Here is a 26,925-nt window from a genome sequence, read left to right as displayed (position 1 = left end):
TGTCCTAGAGTGCAAATCAAAATGCCATCTACTACTGCGCTCCCATTTCAGATAATCAAGGCCTGCAGTAATGGAACAAATATTGTTAAATGTGCATTATTGCAGCACTTACTTTGATCTTCATCCCCATCATTAAATTAGTTGAAAGCATGTGCTAGGATTGTGACATGTTACTAAGTACTTCATGCCTTTTAGGGAACTATACCAATGCCTACATACTGAGACGTGACAATTAATTTGAATTAAAAACCCCCTGCATCAATATCCACCATCCAACTTGATTTGATAAATACAAGATGGAAGGGCGCCTGGGTGGCTCAGTTGGTTAAGCGACTGCCTTCGGCTCAGGTCATAATCCCGGGGTCCTGGGATCGAGTCCCGCATCGGGCTCCCGGCTCGGCGGGAAGCCTGCTTCTCCCTCTCCCAATCCCCCTGCTTGTGTTCCTGCTCTCACTGTCTCTGTCTCTGTCAAATAAATAAATAAAATCTTTTAAAAATAAATAAATAAATAAATAAATACAAGATGGAAGTCCTTAAGTACTGGAATGGTTTTGAGGCTTATATTGCTTATATTGCCTTTCTTACAACATATGGATATCCCTTCCAAGATGAAAATTGCAAAAAGAAAGGCAAGAGTGCTAAAAGGCAGCCCATGACAAATTGGGCATTTTATTTCTGACACAATGGTGCTCAGCTTAGGGTACAAATCCTAAACACCAATACCAGCCCCAGTGTTGGGGGAAATGGTCCCTGATACTTCTCCCTGAGCGAGACCATTTTGCCTCTGCTGATGCATATCACATTACTTAGAACGTTTTTCTCCCTTCTGGTAAGAAACTACTCATTCTGTAAGTACTGTCCATGGGAAACAGTAAATGACTTGAAAACACAAAAAAATTTTATTTATTCTTATAACTCCAGTCCTTAGAGGATGGCAGATACAACACACTCATAACAAATGTTTATGGAGTAGATAATCTGAATTAGGCAGGCATGGGTTTCAGTTCTAGCCCCATCCTGTGCTAACTGCATGAAACTGGAGCAAGTTGGTTAAAATTTCTGAGCCTTATTCTTCTAATTTGTAAAATCAGGAAAATAAAAGTTATTGCAAGGCCTTGTAATTATATGAGATGTCCGGGTGAATGTTTAGCACAGCCTAAAAGTGGGACTCATTCCTTCCCCATTGTTCCTCTTCCTCCATTTTTCTCCTCAGGTTTGTTTGTTTGATTTTTCCTCTTTGGTTTTCTTTTTTCCTTCTTCAACTTCCCAGCACCAGAATCAGCCTTTCCTCACACCAAAAGATGGCTTACCTCCCCTTGATAGATGGCATATACCATTCATCCCGCCCTCGACTTCCTAATTGGTAACACTCACTATTAGAGGTGGATTTCAGGTGACAAAAATCTTGCAAAACACAATTTATCAAAAACTTTGTTTGTAGAGCACAAACCTGTAACAGTAATATAAGCAATCTGATGCTCTGAGTATGACTCTTATCTCAGCACTCTAAACAAAAAGCATTGTTTTGATGACCACTCTAAAGATCTGTCAATTTTTTTTGATAATTTTCCAAAATCATTGTCATATAAAGAAGGAACTAGAGAGTATATGGCAAAGAACTGAAGAAAAGTGAAAGGATTGTTAGCATTGTCTTTGAAGTTATTTAATACATGTAATATGCTATTTTTCTGGGTTTTGTTATATTCGTGATATTTGTCAGTTCTTTCGAATTTCCAAATTGTTGTATTTTTTTCTCCTTCAAAATAAGTATTCATTTTTCATACTTAATTTTTTATCCTTTTTTTATAAAGGAGCAAAATTTTATAAACTTCAGAGTCTGCCTATAAAACCTGGATCCAATCCTACTCAAACACTTTAAATCATCCATTTTTTGTCTGTCTTCTTATTTACATGGAAGCTCCATGTGTTCAAGAATGACATCTCTGCTACTCACCTCTGCATGTTTACACGGAATTTCAAACTTCAGGCTTCCAGAAAGACAATATTTTCCAACTTTCAACACGACTATGAAGCATCTTGTTATGTCAGAGTCAACACTGAGTAGCCCCCTCAAACTTACATCACTCAAAATGTCAAGGCTGGACATCATATTCCAAAATACAATTGGTCTATTGGGATGGTGGTACTGGTGCTCACTTGCTGGAAATGATGAGCTGGGGAGAGGTTGCTGCATGATATCCAAGCATCTGCCACTTGACTTTGTGTGGTACAGCTGGAAATGTCCCATGCACACCGAGACACAACTTCAAATATGTTTCTTTGGCTGTGGATGCCTGGGAAAAATAGTAAGAGCAGACAGCATTGCATGGAGTAATTAAAAACAGTGACGCCTTTCGAGATTGTCCTCAGAAAATTGTTGCACGTTGGGAAGGCACACCCAAAAGTCTTTCCACTGAACGTCCCTGTGTAGTGAGAGGCGACAGCTGGCAGCATAGCTACCTCAGCTACTTCAGTCTGCGCTAGCTTCACCGAAGGGTAACATACTCATACTCTCCTGCTAAAAGAAGTTACACAGGACTTAGCCCTGAAAAGCCATCATTAATCTTCATAATGATCTTCCAAGTAAGGTAGAAAGAATGAACACACTTCATAGATACGAAAACCTGGATACACAGGTTTTTGTTCAAGGTCAGAAGTCTGAAAAAGTACACACGTTATTTTTAATAAATTAAGGTTTTTCTATGGTTCCTTCACAATCCTATTCTATTCTCTGCCTGCTGTAAAGAGAGTGCTTTTTTCTGCCAACTGGTATTTCTATCAGAAATAAATACTTTATAAATCTATTCCCTTTGAAACTTGCATTCAAGTAGAGTCAATCTTATTTTTAGAACATTTACGCATTCCTCCTCTCAAAAAATCATTTAAAGTTCTACTTATAAAGATCAGATTTCTTCTTTACTGCCAAAAGATCACAAATGCCTACAAGGCAGAAAACTTCCTGTTGAACAAGAGAGATTAGATGAGGCTTTCAAGAAAAGATTAATTTGTCCATTGAAATACAGTTGGTATTGCCTGAGCTGTGGTTTTCTTAGCAACCATTTCAATGAAAGTAATATGACTTAATGTCACCAGTTTTAATGAGTGGACATTTTGGTACTACCAAAATGCATTAGGCACAGTTTTAAATAAAGTAACCATTTACAAGTGACAAGAAGCAAATGGTCATCAATAAAACCATGTAATAGAAACGGAGACTATGAATTGAAAGAGAACTGCTACATTTTTAAAAGCCAAATTCTCAAATAAAATCATCAGAGCTTCTTCAAATTGCTGATATGGGCAAGCTTATCCATCTAATTATAAAGATTCCGTTGACCAAACCACATAAACAGAGGAGCATTTGTCCTTATTTAAGAGGGTACCCAGACCACAAATTGCTCTGTAGTATGCTGAATATAGATAAGCTTGAAACTGCTTTATTTAGTCTTCACACACACATTTCAGAATAGATGATCTTTGCATGTTTAAGCACTTCAGACCCAATCCTGTTTTAGCAAGTTCTAGCTTACAATATGATTATGATTACATAGATTTATAAAACCTCAACTATCTCCAGTTATCCCTTGGGAGTTTTTCCTCTTTCCTGTTTTCTCATGTACTTAACTAATACTCAGATAATCATGTATGGTCTGAAAGGCCTTTCCTGCTTCTCAGACTCTCAATTTTATAAATCACTCCAGTCCCTTAAATTAAAATACCACCATGTCCATGAAACTGTTTCGTGGTCCCACTACCTCCACCACCATCCCCAATAGAAATGATTTCTCTTGAAAAATAGACTTTGGCTGGCAGCCCCCACTGCAGGCTTTCCAACTTCTCACTGCAAAGCCTATAGATAACCTCAACATTTGAATGCACACAAACAGAAACACTCACAAAAATACCCAAAACTCATTTTGACTGACAACCCACTCTCAGAATCTGAGCAGCACTTTCACAAAATTTAAGACAGATGGGCCCAAGTTAAGAAAATCTATAGCAGACTGGTTTATGATATATTTTATAAACCAGAGTAGTCTTATTTACCTGAAAGAAAGTAAAAATGATCTGCATTGCTCGTTCATTCACTGACTTTTAACTCACTTGTCTATAGAGGTCTGTAGGGTAACAAAACAGATGATTCAGTAGAATTCTGGGTTGGGGAGGGAAGGCAGGCTGGCTTGGTGTTTTAGCTCCTCACGAGAGCAGCATAAAATAAAAAGCAGGATGGCATTTCCCCTGTCAGAGGAGTATAGGCAGGATGATAATTCCTCAGAAACATGGACTTTCAGAAATCAGTATAGCATAAAGGATGGAGCCAGAGAGATGGTGTGGAAGGTCACAAAGAAGGGAGGTGGAAACGTGAAGTTGGACGCTTCCATTATGGAGCACAGTGATGGAGGGGAAGAGGCAGGATAAGAGGCGCTGGTTCCCAGAACAATGGCTCTGTGGCATTCCCTTAACTAGAGAGAGAGTTAAGTACAAGACGAACAACAAAAACCTATTACAACGACAGCAGTGAGAGTCAAGAAACCATGGCCTCTGTGAAAAAGAGCAGAAATCATGGGGTGACGAAGGGATAACAGGACGACATCGAAGGAAAACATGAGTGTACAAAATAATTGGGTGATACACAGAGCAGAGACAACAAGCGGATACCATCAGGGAGTAAAAGTGAGGAGAGTACAGCTCAAAAACTAAAAGATCAAAATAAAAATCCACGTAGAAAGGTTTAATGGTGACAGTGGACATGAGAAAATTCATTCAGTGGGGGTGGGGTGGAGGGAGACTGTGAAGATAGAAACACAGAAGAGATGTTAACAGATGTAAAGAACAGGAAAAGAAAAAGCCCCCGAGGCCGATGTACAGCCCCTCAGAGGGAGTTAAGACAACTGAACTGAGGAAGAAGCAATGGTATGTTTGAAGAGAAATTTTTAGCAAGTAAAATATGTCTTAAGATGGTAGATGAAAGGAAATCAGAGCATTTGAGGCAAGACATAAGAAGAATAAGACATCTAGACGTTTCATGTGAAGAAATTTTAATTGTAACAATAGAGAAAAAAATCCAATGCTCAAAGATGCATGAAAGAAACAGAAATGTGTGTAAAAGAGGACAAAATTGAGCTGTCCTCAGACTTTCCTATAATGTTAAATACCAGAATCTACTAAAGCAACATTCACAAAACTGTGATGAGAGAAAAGTTGGTGATCCATAAATTTTTATACCCTGCAAGTTTTCATTGGTGTATAAAGCCAAAAGAAAGGAATTCTAAAATAATGCAAAGTCTCAGAAAAAAGAAACCTCCCACATGGCTACCCAGGGGAGAAAGAGCTGAAGACATTCTCTAGCGAACACTGAAGTGAGTCAAAATCAAAGGCTCAATAACAGGGAAAAGTATTTTATAACACAGATGGCAGTTAACACAGAAATTGGTAAGGGATAATACTGGATCTCTATCGTAAATAGTGTTAACAAAAGGAAACCGAACATTGAAAATCATTATTAAGAGACAATATAAAAGGTATCATTGATAGCACAACTGATATCCAAATTCATACATTACATTAACATAACTGGATGATAGCAGCAGAAATGGGAAAGAATGCTAAATTCTGTTTCATACAGAAGGCGGAGGGAAAAAAATGTCTCTACACTCTGATAATCATAGAAATAGAGTCTGAAAACATATTTTAAAATACATAAAAATAACCCTTCATTTAAACCAAAAGTTTAAAATGGGAAGTATTTTTTCCAGATTTCTACAAAACAAATGCAAATAAATATGGTCCATGGTGTTGAAGAAAGAACAGAAAGGGAATATAGTTATTTTAAAGCATAAAATAAAGAAGTGAAACCTACCAAATCAATTCTAATAATAAAGGAACAGGATTAAAATGATTTATTAAAGGACAAGGATCCTCTGACTGGGATAAAATATATGAAAGACACAAGTCCCACATCCAAGGTAATAATAGCTAGTGTTTATTGACCATCAGGGCTATGGTGAGTACTTCATAGATATATCAATTTTTTCGTCTTCACAGAAAACCTCTCAGGCAATACTATTTTCGTTCCCATTTTATAGATGAGGAAACTAAGATGTTAAAGAAAAGAACTGCCTGAGATGCATCTAAACTTTACAGGAAAGTTAAAATAAAAAAATGAACAAATACTCCACAAGTCAAACCAAAATGCAGGAGGGGTCACAATACCAATAGCCAAGAGTTCCAAGCATTGTCACACAACTAAACACACGACCCAATGTTGGAGTGAACAATCATCAACCTTTTTAATCTGGATATCAAAACGTTGTTAGAAATACCAGGGAAAGCTGAGGGCCACTGTCCTTGTAAGAGCCTTTAATACATCTCTCTTAACCTTTGAGAAATCAAATAATCAAGAAATAAATGTCAGGGATGTTGTGATGACTACAAAGCAAACTATGACCTGTAACCAAGCCCCAGCCTTTCCTTTCAAATATCATAGCTTTCTTAAAATATTTGGAAAAGGGGGGACGTCTTCCATATGTTCCTGGGGCATTTTTTCTTTGCATTTTATACATATTCCTAGGTATACACAGAAGGGTATCTGGCCTTACATAAATTCAATGCTATACAAGTTTGGCTGTGCTTATAGAGGTTGGAATAGACTTTAATAGTCATCATTGCATTTTCACATTCTCTAAATTTTTAATATGTCCATAAAGGACTCCTATAATCAGAAAATGTATCCATGTAATATTCATGCATCCAAAAACTGCTTATTGAACACTTAATTAAGTGTCTGGATTGGTGCTAGTAAGCTGCGATTGACCCTGCAGGAAAATATGAATAAGAAAAGGAAAAGAATGCAAGTTCCTTTATTGTCAGTAAAGCATTCAACTTGACGCTTCGGACACAGCTGTACAAACCAAGGGACTGAGTAGGATAAACTTTATAGGAAGAGCAAACATCCCTGACCACCAATTCTCATGAAGATATCCCACTGCAATCTCTACTGCCTGAGCAAGGTGAGAACTTCATCAGGTGCTTTGAGAAGCTCCATTTGCCATTCCCATGAGATTCTGTTGTGGCCTCTTGGCCTCTCCCAAGTGCTATGTAGAGTCTGGCTATGGGCCTATCTGCTCACCAGGTGAAGGTAATGGTCATCAGCCCCATGGTCCCCTGAGTGCTCACTGTAAAAAATATATATATCAAATAGGATCTTTGGGTCAGTTTCCAAGGTCTGCATTACCCTGGCTGAAGGCCTTTATGAATTCTGTCCCGAAAACTAGGTGCTGGTAATATCCCAGAAAAAAAAAAGTGCACTAACTTCTGCCTTCCTGGAATTCATATTTTAGAAGAAAAACAGACATTGGATACGTAATTACCACTGTGATGAGTGGAACAAAAAAATAGGGGCTGGATACCTTGAAAGTCTATTTTTCCTTTTTCTGCTTTCCCCTTTCGCATTGCTTATTAACCCAATATGGCGCTTGTTACCTTCTGTTTTGTTCTTTGCTTCTCTGTGAGCACATCTGTTTTTCCAAGTAGTCAGTTACTTGCAGGCATCTGCACAGTGCCTGCCTCAAATTAGATGCTCAGTAATGTCTTGCTTAAATGAATGAAGAGAAAGCCTTAGGTCTCTCAGTATGCTTTCCTTTATCAATATTTTCTATTTAAACATAATTTCAAGACACCAGGAGCCATGTTTATTTAATTAGCTTAAATCTTGCACCAGACAATTTGTTAAAAGCTTTTTTTTTTCCCCAGCTTGTTATTACCTAACACTGAAAAACGATGAGGCAAAAGTGTTTACAGAAAGAGTAAAGTTAACCTTGTACTCACCTACAAAAATATGTGCTAGCTGTTAGTGACACATTTCGCTGTACCAAAAAGATTGAAATATTTACTACTTCTGTTGTAGGAAGTTTGGGAAGAGAAGAATCCATGACAAGGGGCTTTTAATGCCTTAAGGGGAGGGGATGGCTGCACTGTGAAAAGGCCACATCCTTTTCAGTGCCTTGGGACATATTCTGTTTCCTCTGGTGTGATTTGGGGACCCTGTGAATCTTTCAGTTCTTCCACATCCAATTATTAAATTAAGGTCACTCCCATCAGCCATCGCATGAGTAGGAGGAAGTATACACCTCCCACTCATACACCTGTACTCGGAAAACATGGTACCTTTCAACCAAAGATGACAAATTATGACAAACTAGAGAATTTTGCTCATACTTTTTGACTAAGATTAAGAGCCTGGGTGTCAATTAATTTATATCATGCTGCTGGTCTGGGTTGACTGGATTCAGTTCTTCCCACTGAAGAATCTGGTAAGTCTTCCTTTATACCTAGTGCCTGATTACAGGGATTGTGTATTGGTGAGATATCTTGTGGAGGACAAAGCTACAGAGGTTTGAGACAATAAAATCCTGCAAGACTTTGACACCAAGACCTAACTGCTCTATCAGGTGACAAGCAGAAAGCTCTTCTGGATTTTGTGTGGCATGTCTTCAGGCTTCCTCAAGAGGTCCTCTGTCCCCTGCTCTGGTTTTATATATCCTATCCTCTGAGTCAGGGGACACCCCTGCCCTATACCCCCACCCCTGCCCCACCTTCTCTAACTTATTTTTCTAACTAACTCAGGAGACAGATGGTATATTATTGCATCCTGAATGGCTCCATATCCATGGGAGGGTTTCAAAAGTAATGGTTGGTGATGGTTATAGTTAAGGTTGAGTTTCAATTCTGGCAGTCCTAAAATTGGGAATCGGATAAGGTTACACTAGAATATCTTTTTAAGCTCAAAAACTAACATATCATCCTTTTCTCAGCTGGATGAGAGCAACTCAAATCATCAATAACCAGAGCCTAGGCTGAGAATATTTTCAAGACTGAAATAAAATCTCTGGTCCTTGTGCATGTGCAATATTCCCACACTGCTTGAGTTAATGGAGGCTCTGCAATCATCCGTACTAAAAAAAATATTTCAAGATCCATTTCTATGTGTACAATCAGAAATTCATCCTATACATCAATCTCAGCTATCACTGCTCTGTGAAAGGGATGGTCAGTTCTTCCCTCATGTCCATCCTCATGATGCTGCTCTTCAAGAACCTGCAACTAAACTGAAAATTTCAGGCAGCGTGTATTGAAGAACTGCCCAGAGCCCATGCCAAGCACCATCCTTAGGCTATCTCCTCGATCTTCACTTATTACACACCATGAGAGAAATGGTATTCTCCACTTTTCAAATGACGAAACTCGGGCTTCATTGTAAATAACAAACCCACATCCACAGAGCTATAAGTCACACAGAGAAAGACATGTTAGAATTAGATATAGTGGATTAGAGGAGAAAGCTACCAGTTCTGGTTGGGACATTACAGACAGTGTAAGGATGGGGCCCATTTGTGAACTTGAGCTGGAAGCAGTGATTATTGTAACAAAAGAATTAGACTATTTGCCATCTAGCCAAAGAGCTGGAATTTACCCCAACACCTGTTCATTCAAATGTATTCATTTAGCAAACATATGTTGATATTTACTATGTATCACTGTTTTCTGCATTGGAATCCAGCTTATGCTGTTTATATTAGTGATGCAGGCTGGCTGGGTCCTAGGACCCTGAGGGGATCCCATAAGACTAGCCAAGAGGGTTCTTGGCTTTGCACAGGATGGGAATCAATGAGAGCTGAGTGGAAGTAAGAGCAGAGGTTACTGAAGAGAGAGAGAGAGAGTGCAGATACAGACAGCGTCTGGGAGACACAGAAAGGAAAGAAGAGCAAGTCTGCTCTTTGCTTGGAGCTGGAATTGTTATTGAGGACTGTGGTCCAGTGTGTGTGTCTTCTCAGGCATCCAGTAACTGGTTAAAACAAAGTCTAGTGTTTAGGTGTCCTCCATAAGTTACTTATGCCTCAGAGCCAGGGGCTCTGGTGAGTTCAGTGGTCTTGGAAAACATTCTTGACGCCCCCACCCAGTCACTCCATAGATGTTATCTATTGTGCTGGAAGACTCCAAAGAAACCATTAACTCCTTGGCCTTCACAAGGAAGGCATACATTATCTGTTCTATAAAGGGTGGTTAAGGTGCAGGGAGTAGGTCCTAGCAAGAATAGAGGTGGCAAAAAAACAGTCTTTCATGGGGTTCCTTCAGGTTCCCTGTCTCAATAATGGTCAAATATTGTGCCCTCATAAGGCTTATACTCTCCTGAGGAGAGGGAATGAGGCAATGCACAAATGAAAAAATAAAGACATAGCACATCAGTTTGTATTAAGTCCTAAAAAGATGAATACTAGATGTTCAATTCTTATCCCAGTTTCAGAAAGTCCATTATCTTCTCCCAAAGGCATCTGTATTTTCGTTCCAGCACCTTCTTTCCTAAAATCAGCATTGTCGGGCGCCTGGGTGGCTCAGTCGTTAAGCGTCTGCCTTCGGCTCAGGTCATGATCCCAGGGTCCTGGGATCGAGTCCCACATCGGGCTCCCTGCTCTGTGGGAAGCCTGCTTCCTCCTCTCCCATTCCCCCTGCTTGTGTTCCTGTTCTCGCTATGTCTCTCTCTGTCAAAAAAATAAATAAAATCTTTAAAATCAGCATTGTCATTATCCAAACCTTCAAAACAAGACAATTTGATATCATCTTCAATGGCTTCTTCTTCAGATTCAATAAGTAATCTGAAAATTTTTTAAATTCAGTCAGTTCTTCCTCTTAAAATGCTTTGCTAGTCTCTCTGCTCCCACTTCAAACAGGTTTTCATCCATTTAAATCTGAATATCAGGAAAGAGTCTCTTTTCTCTTCTAGCTGATCCCTATCTTCTTCTGTTTCAATCTGTCCTACACATGGCTCTGGACACATGTGTTAGGACATGACTTGGGTCATGGCATACACTTAATTAAGATCTTATACAGCTCACTATTTCATCTAGCAAATTAAGTCACAGTTCCATTGTCTGTTGTCTAGATTTAGAGACTCCCCCAGGCTTGACAACCCCAAGTACTGTCAAAGAAATACAGAGCTGGATAGTAAAGTGATGAAAATAGATTTTATTGAGGAGTTCTTGCACGAGGGGGAAAAAAAGATCTCAAGATAGAACTGGACACAAATCTGAATACAGCAAGGACAAGTGGGAATTTGTAGCCAAGGAGCAGGTGGGGGAGGAGTGGTAGAAGTGGATGGAGGATTAGTAGGAGGAAACATCAGGGATAGGGAGGAATTCTTGTTAAACATGGGATTCTTACGGAAGGAGGCCAAAATAAACAGGTATCACCTGGAGGATGGCGGGAGATTGGGAATTCAATTGGATATTGAGAGTGATCAGATACAGATGGTGGGGATTCTTGATAAATCAGGATTTAGCAGGATTTTGCCTCAAGTAGCCAATGCAAAAACAGACACAGAAGCTGAAAGTTGACAGCCTAGTTGAGAAGAGGGTCAGAGAAGCCTGACTAAACTTTGGTGAGGAAGAGTGTCTTGTCAGTATCCCTTCCTATTCCAAGCAATTGCAAGAATTTAGTTGGGTTCTTCTCTTTATAGGTCCTCACATATAACACCCTTACACCCACCCCTGCTTCCTCATAAGAAACTCCTGCATGGATCACCTATACATCCCCTCCACCTACGCGGATCTCAGTCTTCAGAGCCCAACAAAAAAAATCTACATCTTCATAAAACCTTTCTGAAGTCAAAAGTTGTTCACAACTTTCTTATATCTCAGGGCTTACTTTTCTATTGATGAGATTTTCTTGAACAGGAACTTCATATCAAGGCCTGTGCTACATGCTGAGATAGATACAAAAAATACAAGACCCCTTTAGTAGTGACTACCAGGTGCCTGCTAGATCCATTCTCTGCTTCATTTATAATAGAAACCCTAGTGTTTAGCGAATTAAATGTGACAAAAAAGAAATGTACGATTTCCAGGTTATACCTTCAGTTGAGTTGTGCCCTCTACTTTTCTTATCCCTCTTTGCTGCCGGATGCCATGTGGACATGACGTCAAAACTGATGAACTCATCTTGGGCCATGAGGTTGAAGCTATATGAAAAAGAAGGAATTGGTTTCTGGATTATTGTAGAACTCATCATCCCATGAATATGAGGTAATGCTTGTAAAAGACTTAGTATGATGGCGGCACATCCTAAATAATTTAAAAAGTAAATAATAATGATGCTGATGATGATGAAAGGAGGATGTTGATGTTTGTGGTGGTACTAATTTTGATGATGATCATGATGATGCTTTCATTAACAATATACACTGAAGAATATGAGGTTTTGTCACTTCTAGCTGTGAAAATAAAGCAGTAGGCTTAACAGTTGAAAGTAACCTAGATTATATTCAATCCTTCTCACTGTTTAGAATGGAGAAATGAATGTCATGCAGCATTTACTTGCTCTTTGCAAAGATTATTGAACTTTTTTTTTTTTAAGGTATAGTGCAAAGAACTAGTAGATAAAGGATTGAGGGACAGGGAAAAAAGGACAGCACAGAGCCAGAGAAATAAACTTGGTCTAAATAAGAAAGAATTTGGTGTTTGGTCACAAGACTGAATGAATAAGAATTGCCTCACAAACTGGGACCAGAGAGAACTTTAGTGATTTCCTCTGATGAAAGCTTATGAGTAATTTAGGTTTAAAGTTAGTGGCAGACTCTTAACTATAGGGAACAAGCTGAGGGTTGCTGGAGGGGAGGTGGATGGAGGGATGGGGTAACTGGGTGATCACCATTAAGGAAGACATGGGATGTAAAGAGCACTGGGTATTGTATGCAACTGAAGAATCACTGAAATCGACCTCTGAACCTAATAATTCAGTATATGTTAATTAAATTAAATTTAAAATAGTTAATAAATAAATAAAGTTAATGGCAGAATCAAGAAGGAAACTGTGACAAGTTTGCTACAGGCTATGAATTGTATCTCCTTTAATGTCTTTTGAGAGATTAAAATAAAGATTAGAATTTCTATTTAATTGCTAATAAGTGTTTAAAGTAGGATTGTTTAAACTCTACTCCATGCAAAGCCTGGACCATAAGGGACTACAATTTTTATTAAGGTTATAGTGGTTTAAAAATCTGGATCTTTGAAAAATGGCAATGCTTAGATTTTATTTTTTCAGCCACCATAGTTGTTCTAAGTATAAAATAGCATTAAGCATGCCTATAATTTTTTTTTCAAAGTAAAAAGCAAATTATGGAATAATATTCTAAATAAAATGAAATAACTGAAGGGTTTAGAAAAAAAATATGATGGGATTTGAATTGTGTTTTATCAAGGTATTTTTACCTCAATGTGCAAGAATATGGTATATACAGAATTATATAGAATTACTATAAGTTTGATGAATTATAAGGTATTATAGACTAAAGAGCATGACCTATGTCTCTTAATCACCCCAGACATTGCCTATAATTATGAAAGACACACAGATTCTCAATATATATGAATTGATTGGTCTGATATTTAAAACTGAAATACCATTGTACATGTATATACTCACCTCACAATTGAAAAATTCTGCATATTATCATGTTTTGCCCCCACATCCCCAAAAATACTGATGTCAATATTATAATTGAGATCTCAAAATGTCATTTTGTTTCTCTAGTTTACCTTACTCCTTCTTGAATGGTTTTCCGTTAATACACACTGACTTGCAGGTAATTTATTATTTAAGAATATGGGTATGTTTCTATCTTATATACATCTACATATATAGACATATACATTTGTAGATATTAGGAGCCAGTAACTGTTATTTGCTCTTTGTAATGATATTATCAGGTAAGTACTAATGATACATCCCCCCTTTTTTTAAGATTTTCTTTATTTATTTGGAGGGTGGGGAGGGCACATAAGCAGGGGAAGGAGCAGAGGCAGAGGGAGAGAGAGAATCTCAAGCAGGCTTCACACTCAGCGTGGAGCCCAACACAGAGCTCAATCTCACCACCCAGAGATCATGACCTGAGCTGAAACCAAGAGTTGGACACTCAACCAACTGAGCCACACAGGTGCCCCTGATATACCCCTTCAATAAACGCAGAAATAAAGATATAGGAAAGTTAAGTCATTCGTCCAAGGTCACACAAACAGAACATCACACAGCGAGAATGTGAACCATGATATTCCACACTAAGTGCAAAATAAAACAAGGAAACTTGTTACTACTTATCATTCTCTGCTCACAGAAATGGAGTTAGAACCTGAGTCTTCCAGGAACTAATGGTAGGCATAAACATTTCAGCGTGTGTCTCAAATGCATGCAAGACCAAGCAGCCAACATAAGCCAGTGAAACAGATGTGGAAGAATAATACAAGGAAGCCATGATTGAAATACAAAAACTGTTGTAAACCTGAGAGCCCATGTCTCTCCAATGGACAATATGTCTTATAGAATGCAGGTCTACCACATCTCTCACTTTTTAAATTTCTGAATATTGGCTAAAAACAAAACAACAACAACAAAAGCCTAAACATTCTGAGGCCAAAGAAATCACCTCCGTTTTGAGTCAAATCCAGCACATTGCCCAATGATTTTTTTATCTTCGTAGCTCATCGTGTGTTTGCAAAACTAAAACGACGTAGATAGGAAAAGAAAACTCAGAGCTAAATGCTGGCTCTGGAATTTACTGACTCTGACCCTAGCATGTTGTTTAATCTCTCTGAACTTCAGTTTCTTCATCTCAAATAAGAAATCATGCCTATCTCAATAATAATGCACAGAACTCCATGATCACAGTGTCTCACATATAACACATTTCCATAAATGTTTGTGGTTATATAATTTGTATAGCTAATCAAAGAAATCTAATTCAAATCAAAGCTTTGTTGCATGCCAGCAAGATGATGTTTGAATGACTGCCTTACAATTTTGGAGTTTCCAATTTCTTCCCTTATTAACAGCAAATAGTGATGCTTGCCTTATTGGGTTGAGTGAGGAATAAATAAAAATACCAAGTACTAGCCACAGTATCTGGCCCAGGCTAGGGACCCAGTAAATGCTTTGTCTTTTTCCCTTCCTTTTAAAAAGGCCTTTTACATTCCTTTTTATTTGAAAGATTATTTTTCAATAGCTGTCTTTTCTATTTCCAACCACAAGAAGTTCCTGTTCTGATAGAAAAATGCAAACTAGGGCCGTGCTCTGGGTGTCCTTTCCCACGGTCTTCTGAGCAGATGCCCATAGCACATCTTCCAAACCTCTCATTTCTGTTCTTTCTGTCATTTATACCCTCAGCCACTTTAAGTGTCTTTCCTGCTGCCATTTAAATTATCTTATCACTTAGCTGTCTTGCTTCCCCTTAGTGAAACAATTTTCACAGAAAGCACTAAGCTTTTTCCCTGGCATTCCCTAATGACAGCATCAGTAAAAAATGTGGGAGTTCTGGGAAAGGAATGAAGGAGCAAGGTGTCAGCACTAACATTTTTTCCTTCTGGAAAACAGTATACAAGTTAATAAAAAAACAAAAAACATTTTAAGAGAGATCTGTTTATAAACAAAACAGCAGACAAACTGTGTTTCCTTCCCCCTCTAGATTCGTGGCCTAAGAAAATCTTCCTACAGGAACTATTTCTCCTACAAAATTGTGGAATGTGGAATTTCAGTCCCTTCTAATCTGTGTCCTTCCATCGTTTTCCAGGAGTGAACAGCACAGGACATTTTCTCAGAGTAACTCAGGAGCTGACTTTCCTTTTTTTTTTTTCTCCAGCCTGCCTTTATTTCATATAAGAGATATTCAACTGAGTATAGAGAGCAGGCATTTGCAAACATTTATTTTGTTAAAAGAAATTCATTTATGGAAATGGAATCTCCTCCATATTTTTAGAGTTTTCCTTCCTTCCTGCTTTTTGAACTACATGTGTGTATTGGGTTTTGTCTTGTTTTGTTTTGTTTTGCAGAGGTCTCCTGCATTTTAAGTTTTTCTCTAGTGCTTCTTGAGTTTAAATTACGGGGCTGGCTGCTTGTGGAACCCATCCACAGTGGTTTCATTGAGCACAGAGAACCTAACAGAGACCAGACAAGGAGATACATCCAGGGACTCTAAATTGTAAAGCCTTTGCTGTCCTGTTTGACCCCACCCCCGCCCCCACTCACCCCTAATACCACAACACTAGACATGCAGGCCTCATTCCTTTTTTCCTCAAACAATCCAAGCTTCCACCAAACTTGAGACTCTTGTATATGGTATCCCCTCTGCAGGGAATGTCCTTATTTGCTGCCCCACCTTGTCATCAGTTCTCAGGTGGAATATCACCTCCTCAGAGAGGCTTCCGGAAGCACATGATCTAAAATAACCCCTACATACCACCATTGTCGATCTATCATTCTATTATGTCATTTTCAGACCAATTGGGGCCATCTCATTCATGCCTTTGTTCACAGTCAGTCTCCACTCACTAGAATATAAATCCCTGAGAGCCAAGAGAGCTTCTGTATTGTGCACCCCTGGATCCCCAGGTGGCCCCTGGCACGTGGTAGATGCTCATGAGATGACTGGAATGAGTCAAGGATTGCCTAAAGAATCACTCAGTGATGCCCACAAAGGGTCTTGTTCACTATTTTTCTCCAGTGCCCGTCACAGAACTTGGCATAACAAAGAGCAGCCGAATATCTGCTGTGTGTCAGGCACCATGCTGGGTGGCGGTGATACACAATTCAGCAACCAAAGGAGAAGCCTTGTTCTAATGGCGCTTGTAGTGCCTATAAGAAGTCAGGCGATTAAACAAGCAGTCATATTACCCTGGGATAAGTGCTCCACTATAGAAAGTGAAGGGTCTTTTGAGATGTTACAGAAGGAGAAGCTGATACTCTGAGGACACCTAGCAGTTGGCAGGGGAGGACCAAATAAAGGAAAGAGTGGAGGGAGGGGAAGGACAAAGACAGAGAGGGGATAAAGGCGGATGGAAGAAGGAAGGCAAGCTCCTATATGTACCCCCCACATGAATCTATGATTATAAGATATCATTCCCTTCCCAAAACACTCCTGTAACATAATCATCATTGCCCAATTCATAGATGAGGAATGTGAGGTCCTTGCTAGTTAAATCCTTCACTCATGGCCCCCCAAGTTTACTCATAGAGCCAGGACCAGCACCAGACTTCCCCGATCACTGTCCACTCCCTGTATCTTGTGACTCTCTGGCCATAATGCCTCAATACCAGTCTGGCTATTGTAAAGACAAGGAGTCCCAGACTTGTGCATTGCCAGGGACCTCAGGGAGCATTCTAGTTATAGAAAAGATCTCAAGATAAGGAATTTTGCAAAAATGATGTGGCCAGGTAGAGGGCTCAATTCTCTTTTGTATTGGTAACTTTTTATTGGTACCAGTACAAAAAAGAAATCATCAGGACCAGAGCAAGCATTGCCTCTAGACAGTAGTAAATATCTATGAGAAACCATTACAGGGAAGGAGAGAAGATATAACATCTTACATTAATATAACATAACTCAACTCTGTCTTTACACTTGAATTTGATCACCTGTGAAGACTATGCCTCTTAAAATGATTGGGCGACTCTTTTAAGCTGTTATTATAGTAGTCCCCCCTTTCCAAGGAGAATACATTTCCAAGACCCCCCATGGATGCCTGAAATCATGAATAGTACCAAACTCTATAGATACTGTTTTTTTTTTTCCTGTGAATAGAGACCTATGATAAAGTTCAATTTATAAATTGGGCACATTAAGAGATTAACAGCAATAACTAATAATAAAAATAGAACAATTATAACAATATACTGTAATGAAAGTCATGTGAATGTGATCTCTTTCTCTCTCTCAAAATATCTTATTGTACTGAACTCATCCTTCTTCTTGTGATGATGTGAGATGATATGATGCCTGCATGATGAGATGAGGTGAGGTGAATGACATAGGCATGTGACGCAGCATTAGGCTACTATGGACCTTCTCATGAAAGCTCAGAAGGAGGATCATCTGCTTCCAGACTGTGGTTGACCATAGGTAACCAAAACCACGGAAAGTAAAACTGTGCATAGAGGGAGCACTACTGTAATGGGAACTTGGGTGAGCCAGGCAGTGCTCATTATGCTTCACGTGCCACTACCTAATTTATCCTCTCAACAAACATGTGGTCATTCTTCTTATTACCCCCATCATTCAGGGAAGGAGACTGGTGCCTCAGAATACTATTTCTTAAATTTAATAGCTGATAAGCAGCAAAGTTGCAATTCAAACCCAAGTCTTTCTGAATGCAAAACCCATACCATGAACCTCTGGTCTTTGGCCTTCCTGCTGTTATAAATGTACACCTAAATGAATTTTAGAGTAATCTGGGAGCTGGAAAGACCTGAGCATCTAGGTGAGGGATGGAAGATGGGGCACCACTAAGTGGAGGAAAAGGTCAAGAACCCATATTTCTCTACACATTCCACATACTTGACATTTTTGCCAGAAGGATTTCCTAAGCATTTTTTGAAGACCTGCTTGGGTTCTAGATATACTTACAATTTTAAGTTTTGTGTTACTCATGATGGCCTTTTATTGGGAAATATTTTCCATATGGTGGTCCCTAAGATAAGATGATCATCACTATAATCCCCAGTCACAGTTAACACTGATGTTGGACTCTTGCAGGTAATACAGTTTTCCAGTGCCTTCTCTCCTTGAGCTGGGGCTCAGTTTGCAATAGAGGGAATAGGAATTCAGAGAAGCTGAGCAACCATCCAGAGCATCATCTTTGAAGTAAGGCCAGCACAAATTCAAATAACAGCCCAACTACTCACTCTGGAGAGGTCACTTGATTTCTCTGAACATGGTCTTTCTCCATGAGAAACGCACAACTCTTCAAGGTGTCATGATGACTGAGTACTTGAGAAATGACCCATACACAGAAGGTGCACATTAATTCTATTTAACTCTCACACCCCCCCACACACACATGGATTTGCACATACACAAACACACATGCTCAGGACAGATGTAAGTTCTAAAACCAGATCTTTAAACTTCAAATCATATATTTTTACTACTCCATTCTTTCTGTAAATCAAGAAGCTCCCAATATTCATTTTTATACAAAACAAATGGTTCTGAAAAAAAAAAATATATATATATATTTACAGAGAGAGAGAGAGATGTGCCCCATTTCCTTATTATGTCTTCTTCCCAAATCTTGAATAGTTTCCCCATGGGGTTCATATTGAAAGAATAACCCATATCCACAAATTCCAACTTATGAAAAGCCTGCATACTTTCTTGGGAGGATCTTATTACTGACAGAGACCTCAAAGACAAATTCAAACACTTCATTTTACAGAAAAAAGAACTGAAATCTAGAAAGATGGAGTGACTTGACTAGATCTCAGGTATATCCTTTGAAATGCATGATTAAATTGTGTAAAATTTCCTAGGCTATTGTCACATGTATTAAGTTTACCATTTTGTTCTTTTTCTTTCTTCTGGCATTATTTATGAAATTTAACTATGATAAATATGCTTTGACTTCATTATACCTACACATATTAATGCATCTGAAGGAAATTTTACATTCAGGCCCTATTCGTGCACAACGTAAATTGGAAACAGATTCTCAATGGTCAGCTACTAAATTTTTAAAAAACATGATAGGCCCACTGGAAGCAGGCAGCTGCACTGACATTCTTCCTAGAGCCAAGCGAAAAAACAACTACCAAGAAAAAAATGTACTGACTCCTGGTTCGGTGTTCCTCCATCCCCAGATTTATTGACCTGCAAGAAAAGTCAGTGGCTGTTTTGCCCCAGTCAATATTAATTTCTAGGGTCAATAAATCCTAGTAATGAATGGAGAATATGAGTCAATGTATGCTCATTAGATGTGTTCACAGAATGTGTCATGAATAAAATAAGAAAATAATAATCAATCAGCCTTATCAGTGTTTAAATATTATTTCTGACATCATTTTGAACCATTTTTTTCTTTCTTTGTTTTTCCTTTGGAAATGAATTTAGATTTTTTTTTAAAAATCACCTTGGAAAGTTCATGCTTGCCTCTTTGTCCATTTGCTGTTCCCAGGACAGGGCCAACAGCCCTGTGAAAGGAGGATAATTTTCCATTCTGTAAATAGATTTTGCTGCGGCCAGCCTTATAAGCTAGTCACCTCGATCCTCTTCGGTCAGAGTGCAGTGGCAAAAGACCACCAAGAACAAGTAACAGTGCTTTTAGTTATATATCCAAAGGAAATTAAATCTTGATCTCAGAGAGATTCTGCACTCCCATGGTCATTTCAGCATTATTCACATTAGCCTACGTCTGGAAACAATCTAAATGCCCATCATCAGATGAATGGATTATAAAAACAAGATATATACATAGAACAGAATATTATTCAGCCTTAAAAAAGAAGGAAAGTCTGCCATTTGCAAGAACATGAATGAACCTGGAGGACATTATGCTAAGTGAAATAAACCAGGCACAGAAAGGTACATACTGCATGATCTCACTTAGATGTGGACTCTAGGAAAGTTGAACTCATAGAAATAGAGTAGAATGGTGGTTGTCAGGGGATGGGGGTCAAGTTGGTAAACTAAGGAGATATTGGTCATAGGGGATAACTTTCAGTATAAGATGAATAAGTTCTGGGATTCTAATGGTGATGCTAGTTAACAATAATGTATTGCATACTCAGAATTTGCTGAAAAGATAGATCTTAAATTGAATCTTCTACCACACACATGTACACAGACCCAGGCACACACATACACAGGTGGTAACTATGTAGAGGTGATGGGTAAATTCTTTAGCTTGGTTGTGTTGATCATTTCACAATGTATACATACCTCAAAACCATCATGCTCTCCACCTTAAATAGATACAATTTTTATATATCAAAGGTATTTCAATAAAGATGTTAAAAATAACAGGTAACAATGAACACATTTGGCAAAAATTCCTACACACAAGTCTTTTGTAAGCATATATCTAGGTGATATGTAGAAAACATGATGGAAAACAATAACTAAAGAATACTACCAGTTATTGAGAACCTACAAGTTCAAACACTACAAGCCAGGCCCTATGTTAGACATTTTACCATATTATTTCTAATCTTTAAAAACAATTCAAGGTATCTCCATTTTTTCCAGTTAAGAAAGTCCAGCTAAGTAAGCTTCATTACTTTTTTCAGGAATGCTAAATTCCAAACCTCCTGTTCTTTCCACAGTGTCTTGTTTCTTCTTTTATAGCATGAGTTCAGGTCAAGAGAGAGAGTAAAATCCTTGAAAAGGTGAAAATGTGCTATAAGCTAAGTCATATTCATAAACAGTAGTAGCTACATCACCAACGAATTTTTATAGCTTAAATCAAGTCAATTTTTTAAATCACTAAAATATGATGGTGTTGCTTATGTTAATATATATACATATATATACATATGTGTATATATATATATTTAAATAGTTGGGTTTTTAAAAATTATGTTGATCAACTTTATTTCAAAATTAAGACCTATTTTATAAGCCAACCAAGTTCACATTTCCTCCAAATCATTGAATAAAAGCCTGATGATATTTGAGGGAATGGAGGAGGATAGAGAAAAAAGTAATGAAGCACTTTTGCTGTTGGTTACATTAAACTATGGAAAAGAACACACTTATAAAAATCCATGTTTATTTTCAGATTAATCATTATCATGTTAAAGAAATATGGCACACATTTTGTGTTAAATTTTCAAAATTGTTTTCCAAATTAGAGTTATGAAGGACTATTTCTGGAGGCCTACCCACAATGTAAAACAGGTTTTGTGCACATACTTCCAAAGTAACTGACAAAACTAATGAGTTCAACCCCGTGAAATAACCCCAGAGAAGCAACATTCAAAGTGCAATGGAGTCGCTAAATCATCTCAACCCATCAGTGAATGAGCTCAGCCATCCAAAATCCCGCACATCCTACTAAATGGTCTTCACCGTCTGTGCAAAAATGTTATTTCATGTGGTTCTAATGTAGGAGTGGTTGGTGAGAAAGATCCCTTTCTGAGTGTTCTGGCTTACATTCTCATTATGAATTTGATCATTGCAAAAATGTGTAGGAGAGAGAGAGAAAGGGGAAGAAAAAAACAGAATATCATATGTGAGAAAAAGAAAATTAGACATCAGACCACCAAATTGCTTTTTCGAGGAAGGAGGATAAAACACAGGGGTTTGTGAAGATAAGACATATAGATTTGTGGACTCTTTTCAGACTCCTGGAGCACTATTCCAGCACATTAGCCTGAAGTGGATTCCCCTGCGTTAGCGTCCAAACCTCAAGTTGTAGGGAGAAAAAAGGTAGCGAGGGTGGGTCACCCTGCTCACATGAGCCATTTGGGACTAGTTGGGCTCGTAAGGGGGTTGATTCCTCTGTCAACAGGAGCTTCTGGGTGGCCTTAGGAGTATCTCTGAGTAGATCATGTTGCAGTAATTCAGTCCTTTACTGTTTATGCTTTGGACCAACTCCCAATTTCAATACCATAGTGAGAAAAATGCTACAACTTGTAGACATGAGTGCTTGAATTCCAAACCTGTGGCAGCCAGTTTTTGATCCAGGTTACTTTAACCTAGATTCTCATTCATATTCAATTAGCTTCTCTGTGTATATTTATCTATGTATCTAACCAAAGAGGTGCATGAAGCTAAATACACACAAGGAGGGTTTTCCATTGATCCGGTATTTACATATATAAAAATACACACTGATTAGTATCAGAATGCTGTAAAGCACAAACATATGCATGTAATTACTCTCTTTCTCTGATTGCAGTGAGGAATATTGTTCCTTTTGGGCCTGTGCTTCATAACCTGCTGTGTCCTTTCCGGAGGCCAGCTTGGAAACTGTAAGATTTAATATCTAAGCTTGGAATCTATTATCTATCCTTTGACCTGCTTCAGAATTTATATCTTAATTTCTCATGATCTTCCTTTTTATGCTACTATTCTTCATTTCATAAAAGCCAGGATTCATCCCTCTTTATAAATGTGTTGTATTTCTAAAAGCTAAAGATGAGCTGAAGAAAAAAATATTGCAATCTCCATTTCTTTCGTTAGTTTATCTCCACCATTTCTTTCGTTAGTTTATCTCTTCCAAAACAACAACAAGAAAGGAGTCACCTGAAAGCAATCTGATCTCATCAATTCATCTTCTTTCATGTTGGATTATCCAAGGTTCCTGAATTTTAGGAATTTTAATATGAATAACACAGAAGAAAGTTCTTCATAACAGTCCCAACCTGAAATGGTTTCTGCTTGCTGTTCTATATACTACTTAGTAAATCTGAACTTCTGCTTTTTCAAGATATCACTTTTTATTTAGCAAGTGTACACAGAGAACATATTAAATGAAGCAGAGCCTAAAATGTGTTATGAATAATATAGCAGCCCATATGTGAACTGAGTACAGACAGGGACCTCTTTTCTTTCCATATTTATTTTTGTTGTTATTTTTAAACGTACTAGACCAAAAAGATGGTGCTAATCATAAAGAGACAATTAAATATTGATTAATTTAGTGATTTGAGATGTGACCAAGCTTTTGAATTAGACTTTGTTTTTTGTGGGGTTTTTTGGCCAACAGAGTTATAGTAAATTAACCACATTGGAACTATTGACCAATTTTTGAAGTTTTATAAAATCAATAAAGTCAACTGTTTTCTTGGTCAAACAGGACCCAGTGCACTCAGTCATGTGAGAAGGCTGTACTCTACTGTCAGTATTGAGTTTTCTGTGCACACATCCATATATATCTGGTGCCATTCTCATTTGAAGTGACCTTCCATGTGGCAGGATTTATCCTTCCTACCCAATTCTTTTCCGTCCTTATTTTCCATTTCAGTGTTGTATTGTCATTCCTTTAGTTGTAATAAAACATCAAAAAGTGGCATGGTGATGGAGTAGAAAAAACAGTTACAGAAAACCCTGAATTCTAATAGAAGTTAAGGTCCTTGTTCATCCAGTGACTTTGGACAAGACCCTTAACTTCTGAAGTCCGCATTTATCAGTAAAAAGAAGATGCTAATTTGCCAAATATCATCTCTGAAGCAAGTACAAGTAGCTCTTTCTAGAACCCATCAGAACTAGGGTCATTAGAAATTAGAAAGTGTGGGGTGCCTGGGTGGCTCAGTCATTAAGTGTCTGCCTTCGGCTCAGGTCATGATCCCAGGGTCCTGGGATCGAGCCCCACACTGGGCTCTCTGCTCAGTGAGGAGCCTGCTTCTCCCTCTCCCTCTGCCTGCCGCTCTGCCTACTTGTGCTCTCTGTCAAATAAATAAATAAAATCTTTAAAAAAAAAAAAGAAATTAGAAAGTGTTATGGGATCAATTGTGTCCTTCTAAAATTCATATGTTAATGTTCTCCCCCACCACCTCAGTACCTCAGAATGTGACAACCTGGAGATAGGGCCCTTAAAGAAGTGATTAAGATATCATAGATGTGGTCTCTAATCTACTATGACTAGTGTCCCTGTACGAAGAGGAGACAAGGATAGACACAACACATATACAGGAACAGCCATGTGAGCATGCAGTGAGAGAGCAGCCAAGGAAAAGCCTACACAGAAACCAAACCTGGCCATACCTTGATGTTCTAGCCTCTGGAATCATGAGAAAACAAATTTCTGTTGTTCAAGTCACCCCGTCTACGGTATTTTGTTAGAGCAGCCCTAGCAAACTAATACAGAAAGTATAATCAGAGGTAAAATAATTGTTCTCAATATCTTTTATCCATCATTCCATTCCCCAACCACCTAAATCAAGTCAAGCCCACCCCCCAAATTCAGAAAGAAACAACCATGTACATACACTCCTAAGAGCAAGTAAATTTTAACTCCCTCTATTTACATACAGTTAAAGATCATTCTTTTCATCTCAATGTCACAGTTAGAATATAGGTTCAAGCTTTGGTCAAATCTTTAATTACATCAATAATCCAATTTTAGGAGTGGCTGTTTAAGACCATGGTCATGATCCTCTCAACCAGCAGTTACAAAACTATACACAAGCTCCGATCTATCCAGTAGAGAAAAACCAAGCAGTTTATTAAGAAGATTTTGTTAACTACTGAGAAAAAGTCATCAGTATGTTTTCAAAGACCTCTAAATAACCCCAACTGGTTCTTGCTCAAACACTTTCTAGTTTCTTTTTTTTTTTTTTTTTTTAAGATTTTATTTATTTGACAGAGAGAGACACAGCGAGAGAGGGAACACAAGCAGGGGGAGTGGGAGAGGGAGAAGCAGGTTCCCCGCAGAGCAGGGAGCCCGATGCGGGACTCGATCCCAGGACTCTGGGATCATGACCTGAGCTGAAGGCAGTCGCTTAACCAACTGAGCCACCCAGGCGCCCCACTTTCTAGTTTCTTCATACCACTAATTCTCATTATAAATAGAGGCTCAGTCATGGCACACTTTTACACAAAGGACAAAAATCTATGAAATCACCTTCTATCTTCCCTCTCATTCCCTTCCCAGGTTGGAAGGTCTGTAAAATTCTGTCTTCAACTGCCATTTTAGAAAACATATATAATCTGGGGCACCTGGGTGGCCCAGTTGGTTAAGCATCTGCCTTCGGCTCAGGTCACGATCCAGGCCTGGGTCCTGGGATGGAGCCTCACCTTGGGCTCCCCTGCTTCTCTGTCTCCCTCTGTCCCTCCCCCTGGTCATGCTCTCTCTCTTGCTCTCTCTCAAATGAATAAATAAAATTAAAAAAAAAATAAAACACATATATAATACTACACGTCTTTGAAAAAGATGCAAGTAGAAGTGTGCTGGAGAGATTAAGCAAATTAAGATTTCCAGATTTATAAGGCATCCTTGGGAAGCATCTATTGCTTAATCTTTTTTTTTTTTTTTAGATTTTTATTTATTTACTTAATTGATAAAGAGAGAGCAGAAGCAGGGGGCAGAGAGAGAGGGAGAAGCAGACTTCCTGATGGGCAGGGAGCCCGACACGTGCTCGATCCCAGGACCGTGGGATCATGACCTGAGCCGAAGGCAGACGCTTAACTGACTGAGCCATGCAGGTGCCATTATTGCTTAATCTTACATACTAATTGTTGAAATGTTTTTGCAATATAAGGAATTAAAAACCTGAGGTTCAACATTAAAAGCCATACCATGAGACTGTCATAAAAAAGATCTGGGAGCAATTTACTGCAAATAAAGAAGAAATACTTATAAATGACTCACTTATCCATCCAATTTTATTGAGTAATTACTAAGTACTAACATAGTGTGGACTGCAATGACTAGTTGGATAGATGATAGATAGATAGATAGATAGATAGATAGATAGATAGATAGATAGATGATAGATAGATAGATAGATAGATAATAGATAGATGATTGATAGATAGATAGATGATAGATAGATATATTTTTTTTTTTACCTGTCCTGCAATCTTTTGCTTCACCATGCTTCTGTTAAAAGAATCTCTTCTTTCTTGTGAATCAGTTAGGGCTAAACCTTTCCCCCAACTTGGGGGACTCAGGCCTGGCTATGGAGAGCATTGTGTATAATAATAATTGGTACAGGAATGAGCAAGTCGGGCCAATCAGAAACCCTTGAGAATTATTCTGGAATTGATTTGCAAGTGTAATTTAAACCTAAAACAGCTCAACATCTTGAACATCAGATGGGGATAGTATGCCTGAAAATTCCACCCTCAGAGAAGGAAAAAAAGCCCAAACTTGGAAATCACTGGTAGAAGTGATGGCTGATACTCCTGGTACTCTCCTTGACCTAGGTAGACCTAATGTTAACTTTCCATTTAGTGAACTCACATATTCTTTTCTTATTATTATTAAATTTATGTTTGTGTAGTCAATGTGACGAACAAACAGAACTGATGGAGTAAAATTATAAAGTAACTTTTTTCCCTACTATACCTTAAAATTGAGTAAGTGGAGAAAGTTCTTCCTTTTTCCTGGAAGATAATTCAGATTATCTCATGATTCTTTGATCATTCTTAGATAAGAATAAATTCAC

This window comes from Mirounga leonina, unplaced genomic scaffold (genome assembly GCF_011800145.1).
Source record: "Mirounga leonina isolate KUSES-001 unplaced genomic scaffold, KU_Mleo_1.0 Mir_129, whole genome shotgun sequence".
Classification (NCBI taxonomy): Eukaryota; Metazoa; Chordata; class Mammalia; order Carnivora; family Phocidae; genus Mirounga; species Mirounga leonina.
Note: the sequence above shows the minus strand (reverse complement) of the source record.